Below are 23,045 nucleotides of genomic sequence, written 5' to 3' on the forward strand. Positions count from 1 at the left end.
TTTGCTGTTTATTCTATTTTGTGAGAAACTGGATTTAAGCAAGGTACAGTCAACTGATTTAAATCACTAAGAAAGAAAGATATTTGCTGTTAAAATGGACACTTCAATCCTAGCTGAGCCCGCAGTATAAAAAAGTAAGAGACAAAAGCCAAACTGTGTGGGGTAAACATAGTAAGCTTGGGTTTCCAGCCTTGCTCTTGGATGCTTTGGCTTCAGGTGAGATCTGAGGAAGTGCAGGATGAGGGCTGAAGACGATGCTTTCATTACAGACACACTTTTCCCTCAATGGCATAGTGAGGGCTGGGGCTGGGGCAGGCATAGAAACCATGCTGAATCCAAAATAAATCAGGAGTAAAATTCAAAGTTCCCTTTTGGGGTGGGGTATAATAGATTGGAATATTTTTAAAGAAAATTGAATACCTTGAAACATGCTTCGGGGTTTTTTTGTGTGTGTGTGTGATGGAGTATCACTCTTGTTGCCCTGGCTGGAGGGCAGTGGTGTGATCTCAGCTCAGTGCAACCTCCGCCTCCTGGGTTCAAGCGATTCTCCTGTCTCAGCCTCCCAAGTAGCTGGGACTACAGGCGCCCACCAGCACACCTGGCTAATTTTTGTATTTTTAGTAGAGACATGGTTTCACTATGTTGGCCAGGCTGGTCCGGAACTCCTGACCTCAGGTGATCCACCTGCCTCGGCCTCCCAAAGTGCTGGGATTACAGGCCTGAGCCACTGCATCCAGCCAAAACATGCTTCTTATCTGATCAGGCGCAGTACTTTCTGCGGCTACGCGTTGCTGATGAATTGCACGTTTTCGTTTTGTCTGGAGACAAGAGAAGGATCCATGGGGTTTTCAGGTGGCATACCTGCCCTTCCACCCCTTCCTCTGGGCTTGCCCCCCTCCTCTTCCAGAAGCTTCCTTTACCGTCTTCACTCTCATCTTCACTTCTCAGCATCATTTTTAAGGACCTATAGCCAGCAAGATACATAAAAACATTTGGACGATTACTTACAAATGAGCGCAGCAGACAGACGAAGCAAGAGGGTGGCAGCACGCGGCCCAGGCTGGGCCCAGGGTCTCAGAGCCTTGGGTCTTCACAACTCACCTGCGGTTTTCTCCCACAGGGTTGTAGGCCTGGCATGCGAAGACATCTAATTGTGTGCAAAACCTACACACACCGTGTTGATTTGGGTCACACACACAGAAAGCACTGTTACTACATTTGTTATGTAATTAATAATGGCTTGAAAAATTTGTTCCTCATTCTTAATGAATTTCTCTTTGAGGGACATTTGAAATCTATTATTTCAAGCTTAAGTCTTGCAAATTTATATCAGCTCTTTGCAGCAATACTTTTCTACCATATTAACATAACACACACACCCTTCTCAGCAGAGCAGTCACAGAACACATATTTCCTTTCATGAGCCAAAAGATTAACATCGTCTTCAAATAGTTCCTGAACTGATTTTTTTTTCTTGTACTGAAGATGCTGATTAAAACGACAGTACTTTACTCTAGCTACTATTTGTTTCTTTTTCTACCATGCTGGAAGAATGAGCCTTTAATCCTAAAGTTCCCCAGCGCCTCAGGCCATCAATAGTGTGGGAGATCCACTTAAGACTATTTTTTATTGCTTTTTTTCTTCTCATGGTAAACAACCAAGTTGGGGATAGGCCGGCAGTTCATCACCGGGTAAAGTCTTAGTAGCTGCACATCTGTGGATGGCCATGAGTCATCATATTGCACTGGTTAGGATAGGCTGCTGGAGGGGGCGCCCCTCAGGCTTTCAAGTACAACGGACCCACCTTGACCTTGGGACATGGGGTCCTGCACACCTTCCATAGAAGAGCAGGGAGCTAATAAGGTTAGTTAAATAAGGAATGCAATTTGTAATCACTAGTTGATTCTGACATAAGACCTGAAGTCCTTTTTCCTTTTGAAGACTGCCTTTTTGTAATACCATAACTAAATACATATATTTCTCTACGTGGAAGGCCGCTATGTTCCCTACAAAGTGTGAGAACTTTGTAAAGTGTGATTCCGGGGAAAGTGCTCACAACCCTTGAAGGCCATATGTCCAGCGATGGAGAGCCATGTATGGATTTGCCTCCAGTAAGTGCTTTACTACCAGACCTCTGTGTCACAGTTTTAGGCCCTTTCTACCACAGGATTCCAGTATTTACCTTCAAGTTTTAGGAGTTATATGTAAAAACTGGAAAAGATGATAAAAGAAAATTGTAAGGGAATTTATTCGAATATTGGAATTGGACATAAGTTGAGCTAATGTGACTGTTTTAACCTAAAGAAGAAAAGCCTACATTTGTTTTCAAACATTTGGGTGACAAAATAATGTAGCATTTTACAGAAAACAGATTAAAGAGAAGAACCCATCAAAGAATGAAATGGATCATGTAACAAGTCCTGTATATGCTTTAACCTTGAAAATCCTGCCAAGGCCCTTTCAGTACTAGAATTTTAGGGCAGTTTTGGCTAAATACTTTCTCCAAAAGAACAAATATTGCTTTCTGACATTAGGATCACACAGGAGATCATAACTATTTGGTAGTTTGAAGACATAATCATTGTTACATTAGTAAAAATGGAAAAGTACATATTTCTTACAAAAATCCTACAACTTGGAGAACTGCCAAGTACCTGTTGGCCGGGAAGGGAAGCTGATCTGACCGGCTTGCTTCCTTCCCTTGGTGTTGTTTTCTACAGAAATAGAGTAAAATGCCTCCCACAGTGCCACTCCTCCACTGTCAGGACTGCTGGAAGCACTCCTAGCCCAGAACAGAAACAAAAATGATGTGCCCTTTGTTGATTTCTCCTCATCGTCAAATGGCCAGTGGCCAGGAGGCAGCCCTTGGCAACTAACAATGAAATCGGAAATGGCTTGTGGTAAATATTTCCCTTCAAGGCCCTTTTCCTACCACAGCGCTGGTCAGGTTCAAGATGGACATACTCAGATGACTAATGTGTGGCTTTCCAATGATTTGAGCTTGTCTGAGGGATGCTGTGAAAATAAATTATTGTTTTCCCCACGTTTAAAAAATTGAGACCAAAACTGACGAGGTAACCACCTTAAAATATTTTTTAAAACTCTACAAATTTAGATGAGCACAGTGGCTCACACCTGTAATCCCAGCACTTTTCGAGGCTGAGGCAGGAGGATCGCTTGAGGCCAGGAGTTTGAGACCAGCATGGACAACATAGTGAGACCCTCATCTCTACCAAAAATAAAAAAATTAGCTGTGTGTAGTGGTATGTGCTTGTAGTCCCAGGTACTTAGTAGACTGAGACTAGAAGATTGCTTGAGCCCAGAAGGTTGAGGCTGCAGTGAGCTGTAATCGTGCCACTGTACTCCATCCTAGGTGACAGAATAAGACTTTGCCTTAAAACAAACACACAAAAAATCCACAACCTTAACATCTCATAATATTTTATTTTTAAAACCTTTCTTTAATGCAAGATATTAAATTGTGAACACAAAAAGATAATGAAACAGCTCAACATTAGAGAAAAAATTGCATAAGCCAGTGCCATTCAAGATGTGATGGATATGGAATGTTTAAAAAAAGATACACCATCAATTTTTCATTATGTGGCTGCAGTCCTGGGGTTTGTGCTAGTTGGAACCTGTTGGAGGGATCAGCACTAAAATTGTATAAAATTAATACAAATGTATACTATCCTCATCATTAAGCTTTTGTCTATCTTAAACTTTGTTTCACAATGCTGCTTATGACCATTAAATTACTAATGTACTTACTCAAGCTAGGAAACCTTCCTGAGAGACTTCCCATTTTTGGACTTAAGTTGAATACTGTCAGTTGCTTTGCATGTCTTTGTCCATTTGACATGTTGCATCTTAGGATAACATTCACTGGATAGGACATTTCTGTATAATTTACTTTTTTTCTGAGTCAATAGCCTCTTTGCCTTCTCAAATGCATCAAATTTTCTACTTACGGATGTTGGAATCTACTTAGTCTTCTAAAGTTTTGTGTAATACAAATTATTAACCATTGTCATCTGCACAATGAGAAAAGTAATTAACATCTTAGATATTAGTATACTTTATAAAGTAAGCATTTCTTGATCTTTTTAGAATAGTAGAGTATATTTTCCCATGCCGATCCTCCTACCTACATGTTTTACAGGTCTGTGAGTAGCAAAAGTGAAGAAATGAGAAACAAGTTAATTAGCTTTCTTTCTTGCTGGCTGACTACCTGCGCTTTTAGCTGCATCTCCGAAATTCTGATTAATCTAATCTTGTAATTTAACCTGCTTCATGGCAAACTGGTATAAAATCTATAAAAACTATTTATCAAAATCGTTAAAAGTGGCAGAGGTGCTGGACGCACATGTTCTTTATACCTCAAAGTTTTTAGAAAATCTTTCAATTGTCTTAAGTCTTCACTTAGAAGAAAAACCCACCAAGCCTCCTTCCCTCTTCAGATTCACCCTCAGCCTGGAAGGAATGAGAGTTTCTGCCTCAAGACTGATCCTAGGTTCATTCCCATTTTCTCACCCAACAGAGTCCTGGCATCTTGGCTCCCTGATGTTGATGACTGAAGACACAGATTGTTACCTGTTTCCATTTTTTTAGGTGGAGTACTTCTTTTTCCTTCTTGAATGTTTAGAAAGTATGGTCAAGTTAGACTTGATTTTATCTTGCAAATGTCAATATAGATCAAACAAAAGATTGAATATGAAAATGGATTTATGATTTGGAGAGAATCACAAATCCAAATATGATTTGGAGGTTTGGTTTGGTGATTCTGTTGGAGGAATTCTGATGTGAAGATTAAGAAGCATGTTATAGGCAAGATACTTAATGGAAGGACAAGAGGTAGATGGAGCAAAAGAAAAAAAATCCTTAAATCCCAGAGTTAAAACAAGGTGGTGCTTATAAAAATCATATTTGCTTTGTATAAAATTTCATCATCTATAATTTATTAATCAGTAAAATTGTAGGTATTTTGGATGCCAAAAAAGATTAAAATTCTATTCTTTCTAAACAGATTATTTGATTTGTTAATGTTTTCATCCTATAGAGAATCTGAGTATAAAGTTACCTAACTTTTAAAAACACATAGAGATCATAACGTAATGTCCCAACACACAGGGGCTCAGTTTCTTTGGGCCCTGGGCCTGTGTGGACACTAGAGGTTGGGTATAGAGGGAGAGTTAGAGAAACACACATGTAACCACTTTCATTGTGAACCCCCAAATGAGGAGGCCTCCTGGGAAAAATATAGTTTCTTTGCAAGACTTCAAGATGCATGTATCTGCGCATATCACAGGATCAGAAAGTTACTCTCATCTTGGTCGGTACAAAATCTCTATGGCTAAGCCCCTGGGGTGGGCTTTACAGGTTCTAAAACCACTCGTTCTTCTAGGTAATAGGATAAATGTGGCAGAAAAAGTGATGCCCTTCCTTCCGTTGAACCATGTGACCTCGTTAGTGTTACTTGATATTATACAACCAGGTTATTTTGGGCCCACTTACATATGTTTATTTCGATTACTTAGTTTTCTGTGGTAATTTCGTGATTATTTCTTAAGATATCCAGAAACGTACTCTTCCTTCATGCCCATGCTCTTCATAGTCTGATTTGGTAACCATTTTATTTTAGCTAAAAGATAGGCATTTCAATAATTTGAAATGAGTTAATGTGAGCCTAGATCCCAATCAGAACCAACATTTTAAGTGCTCATAAAAATGTGAAACCCTGCAATAACATTAAATTCCCATATGCAGAGGAAAACAATTCACATTTTTGTGGCACTGGCAGTGAACTTGCAGACATTTCTGCCTGGATTGTCTGTTAAGCCTCCTACTATATTAATGTAGCTTTGGAAGAAAAGGGCGAAGTTAGGTTTAAAACGTCACATTCAAAACATTGTGCGTATAAGAAATATAACCTCAGGGCCAAAAGTCACCAATGAAAAGAAATTACACTGGTTGTGTAAACACTGTGTTCTTGAGGCAAGGAGGTGATTGTTTTTTGGTGTAAAGGAAAAATCTATTCCATTAAGGGAGGGAGGTGAGGCCTCCCAGAGAAGAGCTGGGAGCGTCAAATTAAAGAGAGGCTGTGGGTGGTGCGGGTTTGCATGTGCCTGAGGGAGGCACAGCTGGGCTCGGGATTAGGCGCCTTGCGCTGCTATGTGAAGACAGGCTTTCCCTTCTCACAGCTCCTTCTGATCTTTTCCTAGCAGACTCTTTAGTCCACCACGTCGCAAATGGGACGCTGCTTCCTTTGGGCCTTTCCTGACCCTTCCATTGTGGATCAGTCTTCGTTTTATGAGCTCCCTTAACGCTTTGTGCTGATCTCTCAATCGCAATGGCAGCTACAAGGATGTAGCCTAGGGCACGTGCCTGGACTGTGCGGCTGCCCCGCTGCCCGGTGAGTGGCTCTACTGCGCTCTGCCCGAGGCGCCTTCTCATGCACCTCCAGCGTTCTCAGGAAGCACTTCTGCCAGCAGTTTACAAAGCATTTGACAGCAGGGGATTGGCCTCCTGCACAGGAAGTATGTGGCTGATTACAATCGTGAGTGTATAAATAGCTCAGAATTTATAATTAATATTCAAATTTGTTGAAAATTGTTGAGAAAAACAAACCCATAGTTCTCAGGGATGGATGCTCTAAGGAATAATAGAATGGAACTGTTCTAAGAAGCCTGCCACTGACCTCTGGTGTAAAGCCACTAGGTAGAGTCATAGGCCACCTTCTTCTCCAATTTTAAGACATAAAAATGCAGGCGATCCCTTGTGTAAGGTCAGTGGGTCACATCCACAGACATTGTTCTAGAAGAAAACGTGAGTTAAGTGGAGCCCAGTCTCATTTCTGAGGCTCTGCAGGTTTCTTAAGCTTATATGGAAGCCACTTTTCCAACTACAGTGGGATGTGTTATGGACGTGGGTACTCCTTGGGAGTCGATGTGGTAATATATGTGAATGGGCTTTGCGTCCTCAGGAGACTAGAAGATATAAAATCCAAGGTATTACTGTAATTACTTGGCCTACAGTTAAATTGAGACTGTACAGCTGTCTCTTGGTATTTATTCTCAGGGAGGTCATATGCTGTCTAACTAAGGAAATGGGAAAACGATAGGACACCCAGTCCATGTTTCTCGGGAGTGATTTATAAAGAGTGCAATGGAGGTGGAGAAAAGCTCACTGTTTAATACAAATATTTTTTCATTTAGGCTCAATTATTTTACATAATTCTAGTTCTCGTTGAAGTCTATGAATAGATGCAGCTATTTTCTTTGCTAATCAGTGACCTGAAGTTAAAATGAGTGGAGAGGTTTTAGGCACAAGTGTATTAGTTTTGCTTCCTCCATTTCATGCTTCTCTAAAAGCCAAAGTCCTTGAACAGATGTTCCTAAGATTTTTCCACAATGTAAATAAGTGACCCCTAGAGAAAGAGAAAAACCATAGCATGGAAAGTTTTCGGGAAAAAATACTTTGTTTTTCAGAAAATTATAAATGAAAGTAAATAAATATGAATATGATGAGAATATTTATGAAATTTAAACTTTAACATTCTCTTCCTAATGTGTGGTTTTATCTTTTTTACAGGTATTTCTTTTGTAATTTTGGTCATCAGAAACGAAAATTTGTTTCTCATTTGTTTTTGACTTGAAACTCTGCTTTATTTTGTATTAAAAGATTAAAAAATCTCATTACTCTATTCGTGTTTCCATGACAGCATAAGATGTTTTTTTTTTTTTTTAAAAAAGCATCAGCATTTCTGAAAGTTGTACGGTATTTTCAATTGCATACCTAGGGAGCAATTATAATTATAGTTTCAAGAGATGGTTTGGAGCTTAAACCATCTTAATATTTGCCAGTAGAACTTTAAGTCTATTAATTCACTAAAAGACAGATTTCATTTTCTCAACCCTGAACATATAATTTTAAACTTTAGTCAAAACCATATATTCTCTAACCTGCCATTGAACTTTCTTGGGTGCAAGCATATTACCTGTGGAAAGATGATAGCTTGCAAAAGACTCTGAGGGAAGGGGAAATATGGAAAAGCAGGTACGGAGTGGCGATGGAGCATTTGACTCGTTCGTAACTAAATGACTCATGATTCGAACTAAGGTGTATCTGCCCCATCCCGCCGCCACTGAACGCGAAGCCGTGCAGAAACAAAGATGAGATTTTAACTAAAGGAACTGAGATTCAGAAAACAAGCTAGTCCAGAAAACAAGGGTCACTGCCACTTCACTGCTGTCTCTCATCTGTTTTGCAACATGTGTGGCATCTATCTTCTGGGACAGTTATAAAATATGGGCTAAGGAGGTGAAGTTGCAGGATGGTAGAGAAATAAAAAAGTGGCAGATATACAAGAAGGGAGGAACTAGTGCAAGTAAGAAAAACGTACAAATCCAATTTTATATGGAGTCGATTGCTCTGGGTCTCATTGACCTTGGCAGGACTCAAAGGGTCATATTTTATGTAGATGAAGCATCTTCAATTTCTCCTGCATCTCTGGAGCATGCAAATGTTTTTTTCCATCCTGCATCACTATGTTCCTTATATTCCTCAAAGTTCTTTTATATTAATAGATGTTTCTTGACATCAAGACATGTTTCTTGACATCAAGACATGTTTCTTGATGTTTTTTGAAACTATCTTGACATGATCTTTTTTATTATTAAAGAAAAGTATCTTTTTGATTTTGCCTGAACTTTTGAACCTCTAGCCTCTGGTATGATACTAGAGCTTTCCTGACAAATTCTCCACTATATTTCAGAAATAGAATAACATAATTAACTGAGTTTATGAGTCACATGAAGTCACCGTCCTCAGATGTCATCATTAAACATGATGGTGCACCTCAGTGTTCTTTTCTTGATGGATTCTGACTTGGGGAGGTCATCCTGGTGGAGTTACTGCACATCTGCACTGGGCAAATATTTCTAGCAGGATCGTTTTCTTGACCTCATCTTCCCATTCCTTATTGGGAGCTGTATTAATTTAGAGAAGTACACTCAGATGAAGTTAAAGATAAGGGAAGGGGATGGAAACACATTCTTCCTAGAATACTTCTCAGCAATCACATATGAAAGAATGCACAGCTCCCTGGCATGCTCCCGTGTCCCTGGTTCACTATCACCAGCTGCTGTGCCCCCCAACCTGTGGATAATATCATTTTCTACGTGTAAGAGATCAGGCTGACTTAATCCTTCAGGCTGCAAGTGATGATAGCACTTTGTGTCACAGGAAATTTTTCTAGATGCAACATACGTTTTTAGAGTAGCTTGGGCCAGTGCTTTTTACATCTTTGACATACAGACAAAAATTAGTAAAGATTTATTGAGTTGCAAATAAGAGAAAACTCTAACAATAAAGACATTTAGCATCTCAGAAAAAGAAGTCCAGAAATAAGACAGGTTTCAGGTTGGTTGATTCAACACTCACGGGTGTCTTAAAAACCAGGCTTAGTTCATCCCTCCCTCTGCCTTCTGTGTCAACCCATTCTCACCTCTGAGAACAAGATGTCTGCAGCCCTTTCAGGTATCACATCCAGACCAAGGATGTCCAAAGGCAAAAAATGGGCTATATGTCCCAGGGTCTCCTTAGGAGTACAAAAACCTTTCGTAGAAGCCCCCCAGAAAGTCTCCTTTTACATTATATTGCCCAGAAATGGATCACTTACCAAGAGAATCCATTGACAAGGTGAATATTACCATTATCACTGGCTTAGACCAATCACCACTCACACCTAGACTTGGGGAAAGGGTAAGCTTACCCATAGTGGTTGACATTTAAGCTAAATATGCACTCTGCCTTCTGAGAAGAAATTGAAATGGAGACAACAAAGAGTAACTGCTACACTCACAAACAATTTTGAGGAATATTTCACAGAGATCTTAAAAGTTCTCTAAATCCACAGATTCAAACCACAGAAGGAATTTTATATTTGAAAATAAAAATTCTGGCCTGCTTTTGTGTATCTATGTCCAGTTACTGCTATGTGATGACTGTATTCCATAGGCACCCATTGGAATTTCAACATTTTCAAATATATTACCACAAAACAAATATATGCGAATTAATAGTGAACTATGTCTGAGTAGAGAAGAAGCTAAATGCCTCCCATTTACAAAACCAAATTTGTTTCTCATAAAATTTCCATGGCACAGATATTAACCCATTTTTCATGTAGACAAATTAAGGCTTAGAGAAGATAAAGGCTTAAACAAAGTCTCATGGCCAGTAGGAATCCAGATTCAGTATCTTGATATTTTAAAGATATTAATTGAAATGAGTTAACATAATCTGGGCTTCAAGTTTTTTATATAATATGCATATTCAGTGTTGCCAGTTACAGATGGTTGGATGCAAGTAATCCATTTACCTTTACTGATCTGATATGGTTTGACTGTGTCCCCACCCAAATCTTATCTTGAATTGTAGTCCCTTAATTCCCATGTGTTATGGGAGGAACCTGATGGGAGATCGTTGAATCATGGAAGTGGTTTCCCGGTAATGTTCTTATGGTAGTAAATAAGTCTCATAAGATCTGATGGTTTTATAAGGGGAATCCCCTTTCACTTGGTTCTCATTCTCTCTTGTCTGCCACCATGCAAGACATGCTTTTCACCTTCCTTCATGATTGTGAGGCTTCCTCAGCTATGTGGAACTGTGAGTCCATTAAACCTCTTTTTCTTTATAAATTACCCAGTCTTGGGTATGTCTTTATCAGCAGAGTGAAAATGGACTAATACATGATCCATATTCTCTTGCAGGAAGGGCTTAGTATGTGCATATAAAATAAAAATCCTAATATTCACAATTTGCCTTTCTTGGAGGTGGTGTTTGCAAGGTCCACAAAAGAGCATGTAGGATGTGCACAAAGCATTTATCTTCATCTGTAGGTAGTATCATCATAGGTGTTAATTACAGAGCACTCTTCCCCTGGACAGCTTCAAGCAGTCCTTGGAATTTACTCTGGTGAATACTCTTGTGATTAATATTACTATCCTTCCCTTTTGATACATGATAAATAAATGGAAGAAACACAAATGTACTCAGTTGTCTAGTCTTTCACATTGTATAGACTAGTGAACTGAAAGAAAAGTGATGTGATGGTCTTCATGGAGCAGGGAGCTGGTTGGGCTGGAATGAAAGTCAGCCCTCTCCCTTTACTGCCTGAGGCTTTCTGTTGGAGTTCAGGCTTCATCTGTCCGTTTGAGATGGCTACACAGAAGGGGCCACCATATCTACCCTCTGTGCCCTCATGGAGCTTAGCACCTTACTGGAAATCCACACACCTGCAGCTCCATGGTTAAGCAAATGTGTGCTGTTGAGCCAGTGCTACCCATAAGAATATCTGTGCAGATAGATGCACAGGAGAGGTGAGTGTAGTGGGGGTAGTAGGTGGAGATTCAGAGGCAGTTGGTGGGGTAGTTGGTGGGGACGCAGAGGCAGTTGGTGGGGATGCAGCCACCATCCCATGTGGTGGCTTCTAGATGGGGAGCTGTGGATGGTGGCCCAGTGGCAGGGTCTGTAGCCAGGCAGAAACATGTGTGGCCAGAGGGGAGAATCAGTAAAGCAGAAACACAGGAGAGACTGTGCCTCCAGGACACCATCCTGCTGCCTACTACTCTGCCAACTGCTGGGACATAGCACCTTTCTATCTTGATTTCTTAGTATAATAAACCCTTAGTAATCTCAGTAATACTAATCGTATCAGTCCTAATAACCAATGATGGGAACAAGAGCATTATTGATAACCAAGCACCATGCAGAGTTAATTTACAAGCATGACCTCATTTTATGATCACAACCAGCCTGGGAATTAGGCCTCATTATCCCTACTGTGTATATTAAGAAACAGAGCTTCTAAGAGGAGGTGACACTTGTTCAAGGTTGAGCAATCACTAAGTGATAGAGTCGAGTCTTGCACCCTGTCCACTTGATTCCCTAATTAAGGAATGAGAGTTCTAAATAAGCACACAGACACTCAGTTGCCCTACAAATATGGTCTTAGAATAACTTTGAGTGACTATTCCTTTCTTAGTTATTATCTGAATAGACCTCATTCATGCTGGCTGCCCATTTATGACGCCTTTTCCCATTAAGGCTGACCTTGATACAAAGAATAAGACAAACAGCCCACAAACTCCTCCTGTCCAAAACCATCTGGTTGAAGGCAGCATTGTGGGGTAGGCAGAAGATGAGTGGTCTCTCCCACACCTGTGGTCATCAGCGAGGCCAGCATGGCTCCATACAGGTCTGTTGACTGCTCTCTTCCACTTCACTACATTTCACTGCATCTGCCACTCCCTACTCCTACTCCTGGAAACTCCCTCCTACCCTGGGCGTCAGACTCCGGCAGAATTCCCAATAGCTTGGCTTTGGAGTCAGACAGACTCAGTCCCGACCCCCACCTGTTCCCAGGGATGTTGTCTAGCCTTACAGCTCTGTGCCCACTCTCCTCGCAGCAGCAAGAGAAAACAGCAGGACTTGCTGCAGAGGTTCCTGCAAGGACTGGGTGGCGTGCTTGTCACAGTACCTGGTGAACCCTGCAGTGCAGGGAGCACTCACTCCTCCCAGCCTGGGGGAAGGGGGTAAGAACGAGGATCACTGGTCAAAATGAGAAAGCAGGCATGCGGTCGTCTGTGCTAGCGCCTGACCTCTTCCTGCAGCAGAGGATCGTGGGAGTCATTGTTGGTCCCTCCCCTCTGTTCTGAGATGGCAGGACCCCAGTGGCATCAAAGAAGCAGAGACCTGAGGGGTAGCTGTCTGCCCCGTGAAGCCTGAGACCCCCTGTCTGGGCAGCCCCTGCACTGGCCACCACCTGGGAGTGCGTGGATCCTTCTAGTTAATGCCTACTCCCAGATTCGATGTGGAGTGTTGTTTATTGTAGACATCCATGTCTCTGTCTCTCCAACCAGGCCTCCTGGGCGGCTGGAAGCAGGGGAGATATTTATTCTCAATGACATATACAGTAGGCATTCAGTAAACCTTAGCTGGACTGGTGAATTATCTTTCAATCACTCTTTGTCCCTGTGAAACCATGTGAAAGAGAGAAATGTCAGAAGATTTCTGCCTGTTGTATTAATTCCTTCAAGGCAGGGATCCACAAACTTTTTCTCTAAAGGGCCAGAGAGTAAATATTTAGGCTCTGTAGGCCATCCATTCTCTGTCAGAACTACTCAACGCTGCTGTTGCAGTGCAAAAGCAACCCTTTACACACGTAAATGCACCAGCCCTGCTATGTTCCGGCAAAACTCAGTTTACACAAACACAGGTGGGCTGAGTGGGCACAAAGGCTGGAGTCTGTCTACTTCTATTGGAAGGGTTGCCACAGAGCTTTTAAACTCGGTGCCGTAAGAAAATTCCCATACAATGCGTCTTCCAAACCTAAAGCCTTCAAGCAACTATGCTAACCCTGGGGGCAGGCTCCACATATCATTCATTCATTCATGTGCTAAGTGATTCTGGGCCCTCCCAGGGCCAAGTGCTTTCCCAGGTGCAAAAAGAAACAACCCCCAAGCTAGAACTTCAGGTTCCTAATTGGTCCCGAGAGGCGTGCTCCGAGAAGCCTTTCTTTGCTCAAGATTTCAATTAGGTTGATCCTCTGGCTTTTGAATATTTCCTCAACTGGTATGGCTTCAACTCAATGAGTCCTCAATGAGACCCCTCACTGCAGCCTTGTCTCTGTTTTGGGGACATACTTTGGGCTTTCTTGGGCAATGCTCTTGTGGGATTGTGCTAGAGCTGGCAGTGGAATCTTGAACCCTTCCCTGCTCCACTAGGCTGACCCTGCGGTCTGAGCTCCTGGGAAGAAGCAGATGCTAAGTGTGTTGGAACATCCCTGTGCTCTCTGCTGAAAGAGTACAGTATGTATAGGTGTATTTATACATATATGTATAATTTTTAAAAATTACACTAAAATTTTAGGAGAAACAAATCCTTACTTAAACAAAAATGATGAGGTATGTAAGATCAGTAACTGTTTAGACAAGAGTATAATTTTATTTTATTTTATTTATTTATTTTTGTTTTATCCTCACAGAATGCTTTCGTTGATTTTGCTGAAATCTTGTTTCTGTAGCCAACCTAATGTTGCAGCTGATGTGCAGATGTGACTTCGACATGAATGTTGGTTGATATTTTCATAATAATACCAACAAGTGAGGTGAAAAGGAAACAATGAAGATGTGTGTTGGAACATCACTTGCACTTCAATGATGTGAGCTATTTATTTGCTGAATTGGATAATGGGTTCTGAACAGAGGAAGAATATTCTCTCAATTGCTGTGCTATTTCACAATGTAACAGCTACCTACGCAACACGCTTTTAGGTTTAATCTGCATTATAAACATTTTATTCTTCACTTTCATAGGTCTAACCAATGCATGAAGCTATAAATAAAGCTCTGATCTGTGGCATTTGCTGATTCCAGTGGTGTAAATACTCCCACCATGGCTGGTTTCATGATACGAATGAGACACCACAAGCTCAGAGCTGGAACGAGATGTGCAGTAGCTTGCTGTTAGGCTATGCTTCCACCACACAGATACCAGACAACTAGAACGTGCTAAAGTGGAGTAAAATATGGACAAAGTAGTGATTTTTTGAGTTCTTACTAATTTTGCATTTAATATAAGTCATAAAGTTATAGGTCTATATAATTTGACATTTAATAATGGCAGAGTTTAACAAAAAGCTCACATAATTCCTGATGGTTTAATAGGTGTTTTTTTTTTTTGTAAGCCATTATGAGCTAGTTCCAGCATACTATTGTTCCTTGCCAAATATATATTTTCTACTGATGCTGTGATTACTGAGCTGAGTTTGCTGAATGGCTCAACAATTAAAATGAGAAAAAACTTTTAAAAAATTGTAACTTTTTTTTTGCTGAAATATTCACAATGGCTCCCAACAAGAAATGCTGTGTGCATTTTTTCATGGAATTACCTTAGAAACTCATATTGCTTCTGGTGACTCTTACTGTATCAACATAAGTATACATATTGCAATAATGAGACAACTCATTGACCTAATTACCAATGGTAATATTGGGGATTATATATTGACAATAATGCAATAATGAGACAAATCATTGACCCAATTACCAATAGTACATATCGGGGGTTATATATTGATTCTATATTCAGTGAACATAGAATTACATTAAACATAGACTGCAAATTCTATGAGTGTAAGGACTGACTCCTCTAAGTTCTTGTAAAATATCACTTATATATATTTGGTAATGTATGTAAAATTATTACCGTCTATCATCATGATAATGTGTAATTCAGATTTAAGCCACTTAACACAGGTAAAATTAATCATGAGACCAATACAAAAAATATCTCACCTGAGTAACATAATGAGACATCATCTCTACAAAAAAATTTAAAAATTAGCTGGGTGTGCGGGCATGCACCTGTCGTCTCTACTACTGGCGAGGCTGAGACAGGAGGATGGCTTGAGCCCAGGAGGCTGAGGCTGCAGTGAGCTGCGATCAAGCTATGATGCACTCCAGCCTGGACTACAGAGTGAGATCCTGTCTCAAAAAAGAAAAATGTAGAATTTTGATTGAGTGTTGGCACGGAGTGATTATTGAGTAATTACTCAATGAATGAATGTAGATAGGAAAAGAATACACCATATATTAAATCTTTGAGTCTCTGGACTACTTTAAGATTTGCTAGGAGGTTGTCTAATTATTCAAGTGAAATTAACACAAAGTAGTTCTTTCAGTACCCACTTCTTTCTGTTCTGCTTCCTTATAAGACATTTGCTACTTGATTATGAATTAGGATGGTCGTGAGTGTTGGGAGTAAAAATGCCCCAGGTGCTCGGTGTGCAGGAAGTGTAGGGTGATGAATAGATAGCGTTCAAAGTGGATGAACTCCAATAATGATCTGCTGGAGAAGATAGAAAGGGGAGCCCTGTCTCTGGAGCAGAGACTTTGCCTCAGACCTGGTCAGTCCCATTGCAAATGCAATCTCGAGCCAGGATTGCATGTGTGTGGGGCAAGCCCTGTGCGCTGGGCTGGGGCGGCCCCTCCTCCAGCCTGTAGCACCTCGTCACTGCTCTGCAGCAGGCCTGCGCAGGCTCATCTGTGCAGGTGTGGCCTGCAGTCAAATTTAAGCAAAACAGGTACTCACTTTTCTTTTTTTAAAAAAGAGAAATAGCTTTCTCCCTAACTTTTTCTTTTGGTGGGCTACTTGTATTTACTAAATTGGACTTCCCCAGTGGGGTGGGATGCACTGGTCTGTGGTGGCATGGGTGCCGCTGGGTGTTCAGTGTGGGTTCTTTTTGGGCTGCTGGCCTGTTAGGAAGGTTTGGGACTCCAGCAGTTGTGCTGCGGGCAGAATCCCCTCTGACCTTGGCTGCAGAAGCAATGGCTGGGCAGAAAAGGTGCTGTCACGTGGCTTTATGATCCCCTGCCAAAAAGACACAGGTAGTCCATGTGTACAACAAACACAGCTAATGAATTCAGGAGGAGACTGGGCCCAGCCCTCCTTGGCACTGTTAAACCTGCAGCATCAATCACTGTGAAAAGCTGGCTTGCTCAGTTCCCATGCTATAAGCTGGGTTCCCAGATCTCCTCCACTCCAGTGAGTCCTGTAGTTCGCTTTAATTGTTCTGTCTATAGAAAGAATATATAATCCATTTATGGTAATAAGAGGTGAATCTTGGAATCTTTCACAGGAACAGGTTCCCATTCTAGAGCAAGTGACTGCTGGAAAACAATCCTGATGGTTTACCCCTTCATGCCCCTCCCCTCAGCTGGAAACAAAACACCCCATGAAAACAAACAAAATCATCACATATACATACCCACACCCGCATCAGGGACACATGCGGGGCCGTGACAACTCTGTAGTGTCCATTTCACAGGGTGGTTGATATATTTCAACAAATTTCGTTAAATTGCTATGGCTTTTAAGGAGATCTGATAAAAAGGAAGTTAGATTATTTAAACTGGCCAAACATAAGAATTAACTAAGCCTTTCTATGAAAAACAGCATAAAAGTGGGGTAAGAGTCGAAGGGAACCAAAACAGTATCAGAGAAAATGCTTTTAAGACCTGTTGCACTAATAATATTAAGCATGATACAAAGAATAGCTGAACACTTGATACTACTCTAACTACCTAACGTACTGACGGAAAATTACTTATTTGCTCCTCTAGAATCAACATCATCATCCCAAGTGGGAGACCAGAGTCTGTAATCTCGGAGAGGCTGAGATGCTGCCCTCCAGTGTGATGTGAGAGATGAGTGTTGGGGACATAGCAGACGATAGCCTCAGTTTCCCTATATTTGTAGAAGAGCAATAAAGGCCCATGCACCTCAACAGCATAGAAGAGGAACTGGAAGGGAGGGAGGGAGGGAGGGCCTTCCAGCCATGGGGAGCTGCCTGAGCAAGGCTTCCCACTGTGGCAGGCTAAGGAGGGCAGGCCAGGCAGCTGTCACTCACATGCTCTGGCCTGCATATTTGGGAGGGGAAGAGCACCTCCTTGCCAATGCTGCAAAGTGCTCAGCCATGAGAATTGCCACAAATCCTGTGGAGCATGCGCCTTTGGAAGCATCAGGCTGGAGCTTTGACACACAAAAGAATGTTGGAAAGCCAAGTGGCCCTTGCCAAAGTTTTAGAGCTGAGATTTATCAAAGGCTTACCTGCCACACTACTCATAAGGAGCTCCAGGTGTCTGGGGCTCACCTGAAGCCACCTGTGATTTCCGTAGGGCCATGTTGGGAGCTGTGGGGAAGCGCCTACTCTAGCTCTTGGGTAGGCCTACTTTGATCAAATGTTCTTGCATCATAAACATTAGTCATAGGAAAGTGAGACTTCAGTGCTCTCTGTAGGTTTGTCTTCTCCTGAGGAAGTGGATGCCATGTGACATTTTGCAGATGGATCAAGTGCAGGAGGTAAAATAACTCCCTCAGCTTCCCTGATCTTAGGGTCTTTCCATTCGTCATTCTTTTTCTTTCCCTTGGAGAACTGATTTGCATAGAAATGAGAAGTTTACTCTCTTGCTTTTGGATCTGTTGCATGATCGCAAAGAAAAGAAATGCCTTACTTGATATTTCAACATTAAACTTTACAATCTGGAGAATTTTTCTTCCAGCACCTCGTCCTGGGTAGTTGAGTATAACGGCCCCCATATTTTGACCAGGAACTTAAATGAACCCTATCCAGGGCTTGCTTGGGTGTGGAAACCTTTCAGACTCACAGGCAGAGCAGAAATCCTCATGCTGCACTCTCCCATAGAGCAGAAGTCACAATCTGTGGGGAGTCATGGAGAGGAGGAAGTTGAACTTCAGTGTGCTCTGAAAATAAGACATTGTGTGGTAGAGTGTGGGCCAGCAGCCTGGGTAAGACATGGCCCAGGTAGAGAGCTCAGGATGACTGGGTGTCTTCCCTCAATGCCACTAGGAAGTGAGTTCGCTCCCAGACTCTCCTAGGACCTCAGTCTTAAAGAGCAATCACAGCTGCCTGTTAACCAGCCTGAATACAAAATGTGAAAAAGCATTGCCTTCAAGTGGAAAAGAAGGGCTCCTTTGAAGGAGCTGCTGCAGAGAGGTCACTGGAGGAAATCTCAGCATCCCCCACGCCCTCCCTTCCCTGTGGCTGGAATCCATGGGGGGCCTTTCATGTTAGGTCAGAGGCTTCCCCACAGCCCCTTTCCCTTGTCTTGGAATGTCTGTGTGAGGGAGTGGCTGGCAGAGTGGCTGGAAGTCCACAGAGTGAGAGGAGTAGGTGCGGGACCTGGCATGTGGACTCTGGGCTGTGACTCAGGCCCAGGTAGGGTGGGTGGGGAGGGGAGTGGTGGGGACATGGGGTCCTGACGGAGGTCGGGAGGCACAGGGTGTGGGTGCTGCTTGTCTCCCCAGCTTCTCCACCGCACCATGTGTCTGGGTCTGTGATTACCGGAGGTGACTCACAACAGGCCCAGACTCGCCTGTGTGCATAGCACTAAGGGTAATGACAACACCTCCGTGTGTGCAGGTGCCTGCTGGAGACGCAGAGCTCCGCAGCAGCAGGTGAGCTGATGCTGCAACCTGCTAAACATCGCTCCTGAGGAGCACCAGGGCCCAGAGTGCACATGGCTCTCAGGCTCCGTGAAAAGCTTGCAGTGAGCTCAGCCACTGAAAAGTCACTACGAAGATGGAAAGCAAAATGAAAACCGAGTCCCCGGTACCCTAAGTTTATCTGTCTCTAAGAGAACATCCTCGGGTTTATTTATGATTTGAGTACTTCATAAGAAAAGTAGTATAAAATAGAAAATAATGTGTTGATGTCCTATATAAGTGAATCTACTCAATACAATTTATAAAGCATACGCTTCTACAGAAATGTCTTTGTACTTAGAAATGACACTTTAATTAACTTCTTAGCCAGTCCTTGGACATTTGAGTATAAAACCAAATGGAAGTGGCTCCAGCCAGCACCAAGAGGCCCTGGGAGGTTTGCACTGTGTGCTTTGCAGGGGCCAGGTATCCTTCATCACAGCAGCAGACTGCGTGGCCCAGCACAGCCTGCAACTGCAGAACCAGAGCTCACCGTGGCTGCTCCCCATTTACAGTTTATGCCAAAATCTGTCACTTGAGTTCTCAAGTGAGTTCTTAATCAGGGAGTAGATGGATAAGGCCTATTTTAATATTTTTCTTTAATCCTATTTAGTTTTGCGTACTTACGGCATTATCCTGAGAAGGAAGTTTGTAGGTTTCATAGGAGCCAACATGGTTCACGCACAGTGACAGGCCAAGAACCCCAAACATGCCATTGGAGAGCAGCCAGGGCTCCCAGGATTGACCCTAATCCCTGCCTCTCTTCAGGCCACTGCCTCCCCCAATCCCAGGATACCTCAGGCCTGGCACTTAGGCCCACAGCGGAGGGCATGTTCCCCCACTTCAACCTACCCCAAGACAGGCCTCTCCCTGTGAATACTGACAATAGAAAATGTTTCCTTCTGCCAAGGGAATCCCGTGGCCCTCACAGGAGTGTGGGTTTGGCCTTGGGTCTGGACAGATGGCTGCATGACTGCCTGGGGTCATGTTGCTCAGAGGCTGAGCGCTCTAGCCTGCAGGAATAGTGTGGATGGGGTCTACACACCAAGCCCTGGTGGGCTGTGTTGGGTGGGGCAGTGTCTTCCTCAGTCTGTCTTCAAGGAGGCTGTAAAAAAACTGTGGCTCAATCTCATCCATGGCTACAGAGCTGCGTGCAGAAGCCAAAGGTGCCTGGTTTTGCCTTAGTATTTTTCATGTAGAAAGAGAAGAGACAAGTACATTCGTTTAGAAGAAACTCACCAGGAAAAGCAAGCATGGACTGACTTTGTAGGAGAGTGAGCTGGATGGGAGGAAAGGCAGTGGCTGGGTGGAGGAGGGGGTGACTGTTTTGCTCAGAGCCTCCTTCAGTTCAATTAGTCCGTCTTCCATCTTCACCTGCACCTGTAGACACCGCTTCCTGGAGCTGTTCTGTGCAGAAGCTGAGTGAAGATACTGCAGCGAGCCCTGGGTCCGAACGCCTGTGTGCTGACTCTAAACCTGCTCCTCAGCCCCAGTTTCCTTCTCTGAAAAACCAGGATTCTAGCAAAACCCGTACCCCCATTCTTCTCAGTCCTGCACCCACCAGCGAGCTGCAAGGCCCGGGAGCTGCTGGCCCTGTTTTCCTGTCTCCAGGACTAGCCTTTGATTTATGAGATGTCCCCTGTCTCCCCCGATTCTGACCTCCCAGGATGGCATTTGGTGATTTCTTGATGTTCTCTTGCTTTGGCACTAAAATACGGATGGGAGTGTCATTTCCAGATCTTTTCCAGACCTGTGCAATTCTTTCCATTCTTCATAACAGCCCATGACCCACCTTCCTCTGTTTCAGCCACAAAGCTAGCGATGCCTGTGTGTGCACTGCTGCTTCTCATTGTTAATATTTTAACTGTTATTAAAAAAAACTTTCTTTTTAAACTGTGTGTGTATGGTTTTAAAAATTGACGCACTTCCAGAGCTCTCAACTTCTGCAGTCTTTCTGAGGTCCGTGTTCCTCTTCTTCAGCTGGGAAGCAAATGCTTGACTTAATCCCTTCCCAGGTTTTCTTCTACAACTCCACATGGAAAAAAAGCAACACACTGAGCCGGAAATGCTTGCCCAAGAGGATTTGTTGCCAGCCTGCATGGAGGGGAGTCCTTAGAACCTGGGCAGCCTTCACCTCCCCATTCCCATCGCTCCCACGCAAGTCTTCCTTGGACAGCAGGTTGGGGCATTGTTCAAAGAAAGTCCCTGCTAATGAACAGAGTATGGCTTCCCTCATTATTACGGCAGATTTCCTCCCACTTTTTTCTTTTGTAAAATGGAGAACTCTTCACACTACAATTTTTATGGGAGATATTCCTTCTACCTTGGGTGGATGTGTGAAAAGCAGCCAGAGGAATATATGATTAAAGAACAGGGTGGCAGAAGTTTTGGTCAAGCGAAATATTTCCTGAGAGCCCTGTCTCTTCTCTCCAGGTCTCCAGTTTCCAGGCAGGTTGCATGGGAGAGAGGCAGGTGTGTGTGTGCATGCAGAGGAAAGAGAACAAAGCCCGAGGGATCCAACTTCCAGGAAATCTCTGCTGCGCTGGTGCAAAGGAAAAATAACCCCTGCTCTCCTCTCAACTTCGAAAAATTTTTTTTTTGGTTTTAGTTTATAGAAGTCTAAATATTAAGCAGTTTCATGGTGATAATGATGCAGCCACATTTTCGATAAATTCTTTGAACTTTTTAAAACCCTTTGTGTTTTCCTAATAGTTACTCATAGAAGGGCTAGGATAGGAAAAATGCAGGCAGGCCAGTGCCTGCTCCTGAATGCCCATTTGAGCAATCGTATACCTTACAAATTCGGCTCATCACTTTTTTTTCCCTGGTGGTGGCAGGGTCAGGTGACATGGTGTCTGTGCCCTGATGGGAGCTGCTTGTCTGTGTGAAGACAGCTAGCAGGACACAGAAGGCTCAGGGCAGCCAGGGTCACTCCACTCCTAGCAGGCCTTCCTGCACCTCCCTCACCTGGGTGTCCTGGATGGGGGCGCTCACACGGCCCCTCTTCCCTCCAGATGTCTCAGGTCAACTCTGGGCTCTGATGTCCTGGGACATGTGCTGGGTGCTCCTGGCAGGAGCTGCTGTCGCATCTGAAGTGTCCCTGTGGCTGGGGCTGGTAGGCAAAGGGCCAAGAGATGTTATCTTTATAACATCTGCCGTCATCTCTGCTGTGTGGGAACTAATGGCTGTGTTTGAATAATTAGGCCTTGCACCATAGCACAACAAAAGCCGGTATTGCTCCATTAAAGCAAACATAATTACTGTAGCTCACACATTCAGAGCCCCTTTCATCCCTCCAGAAGCTGCAGAGTTGGGAGGATCTGAGTCTCTTGCTCAGGTCCCAAGGAGCCGGCCCCCTGGGTGTAGTGTGGGCATCAGGACGGTCTGTCTTTCTGTCTCCTCTGTGCTTCCCAAGCACTCCTGGCAGACCTCTGCTTTGGCCTTCCTCACGCTTCCATTTGGTCCCACAGGCTGTTGTTTTTTTGGGCCCAGCGCTGCATCTTGCCCACATTCATTTCCCTTAGGCAGATGTTGGGGCTGAAGTCTCCTGACCTCTCTGTGCCTCAGTTTATTCATCTGATAATCACCACATCTGCCCTGTCAACTTCCAGGATGGTTGTAAACATCAAACGAAGTCATGGATATAAAAGTGATTTGCAAAGTATAAAAATGCCACACAAATGATAAAAATCTTACCGTTACTCAGGTTAGGGCATGGAGACTATTTAACCAGCCACCAGTCCTGGGACTCAGCATGTGGCCCTTCCACTGACAGCTTTTGGAAACTAGGCTTCATTTTCATGGTGGCCAGGATAACCCTAAAGACTGATGGTCATGTTCACTAGAAACTCTGGCCTTCAACTTCCTGGGAGATGTTTCCTTTCTCTCAGTGATCAATGTGTTCTTTTCATTAGCCAATTAATCAATATTTTTGGAACACCTATACCAAACAAGATTCTGTGCTAGTCAATGTTGCA

The 23,045-nt window shown here is 43.1% G+C and overlaps 1 long non-coding RNA gene across 1 annotated transcript in view; it reads left to right on the plus strand.

The window, feature by feature from the left end:
• LOC115830635 overlaps window positions 1-20,957 on the plus strand; it is a 148,602-nt gene extending 127,645 nt beyond the window's left edge. The window contains exons 3-4 of the long non-coding RNA XR_004026163.1: window positions 17,863-17,925; window positions 19,007-20,957. This is a non-coding gene — a long non-coding RNA (uncharacterized LOC115830635). The remainder of the gene's footprint in view (window positions 1-17,862; window positions 17,926-19,006) is intronic.
• Window positions 20,958-23,045: the final 2,088 nt, after the last annotated feature.

The sequence above is a fragment of the Nomascus leucogenys genome, chromosome 16 (genome assembly GCF_006542625.1).
Source record: "Nomascus leucogenys isolate Asia chromosome 16, Asia_NLE_v1, whole genome shotgun sequence".
Taxonomy (NCBI): Eukaryota; Metazoa; Chordata; class Mammalia; order Primates; family Hylobatidae; genus Nomascus; species Nomascus leucogenys.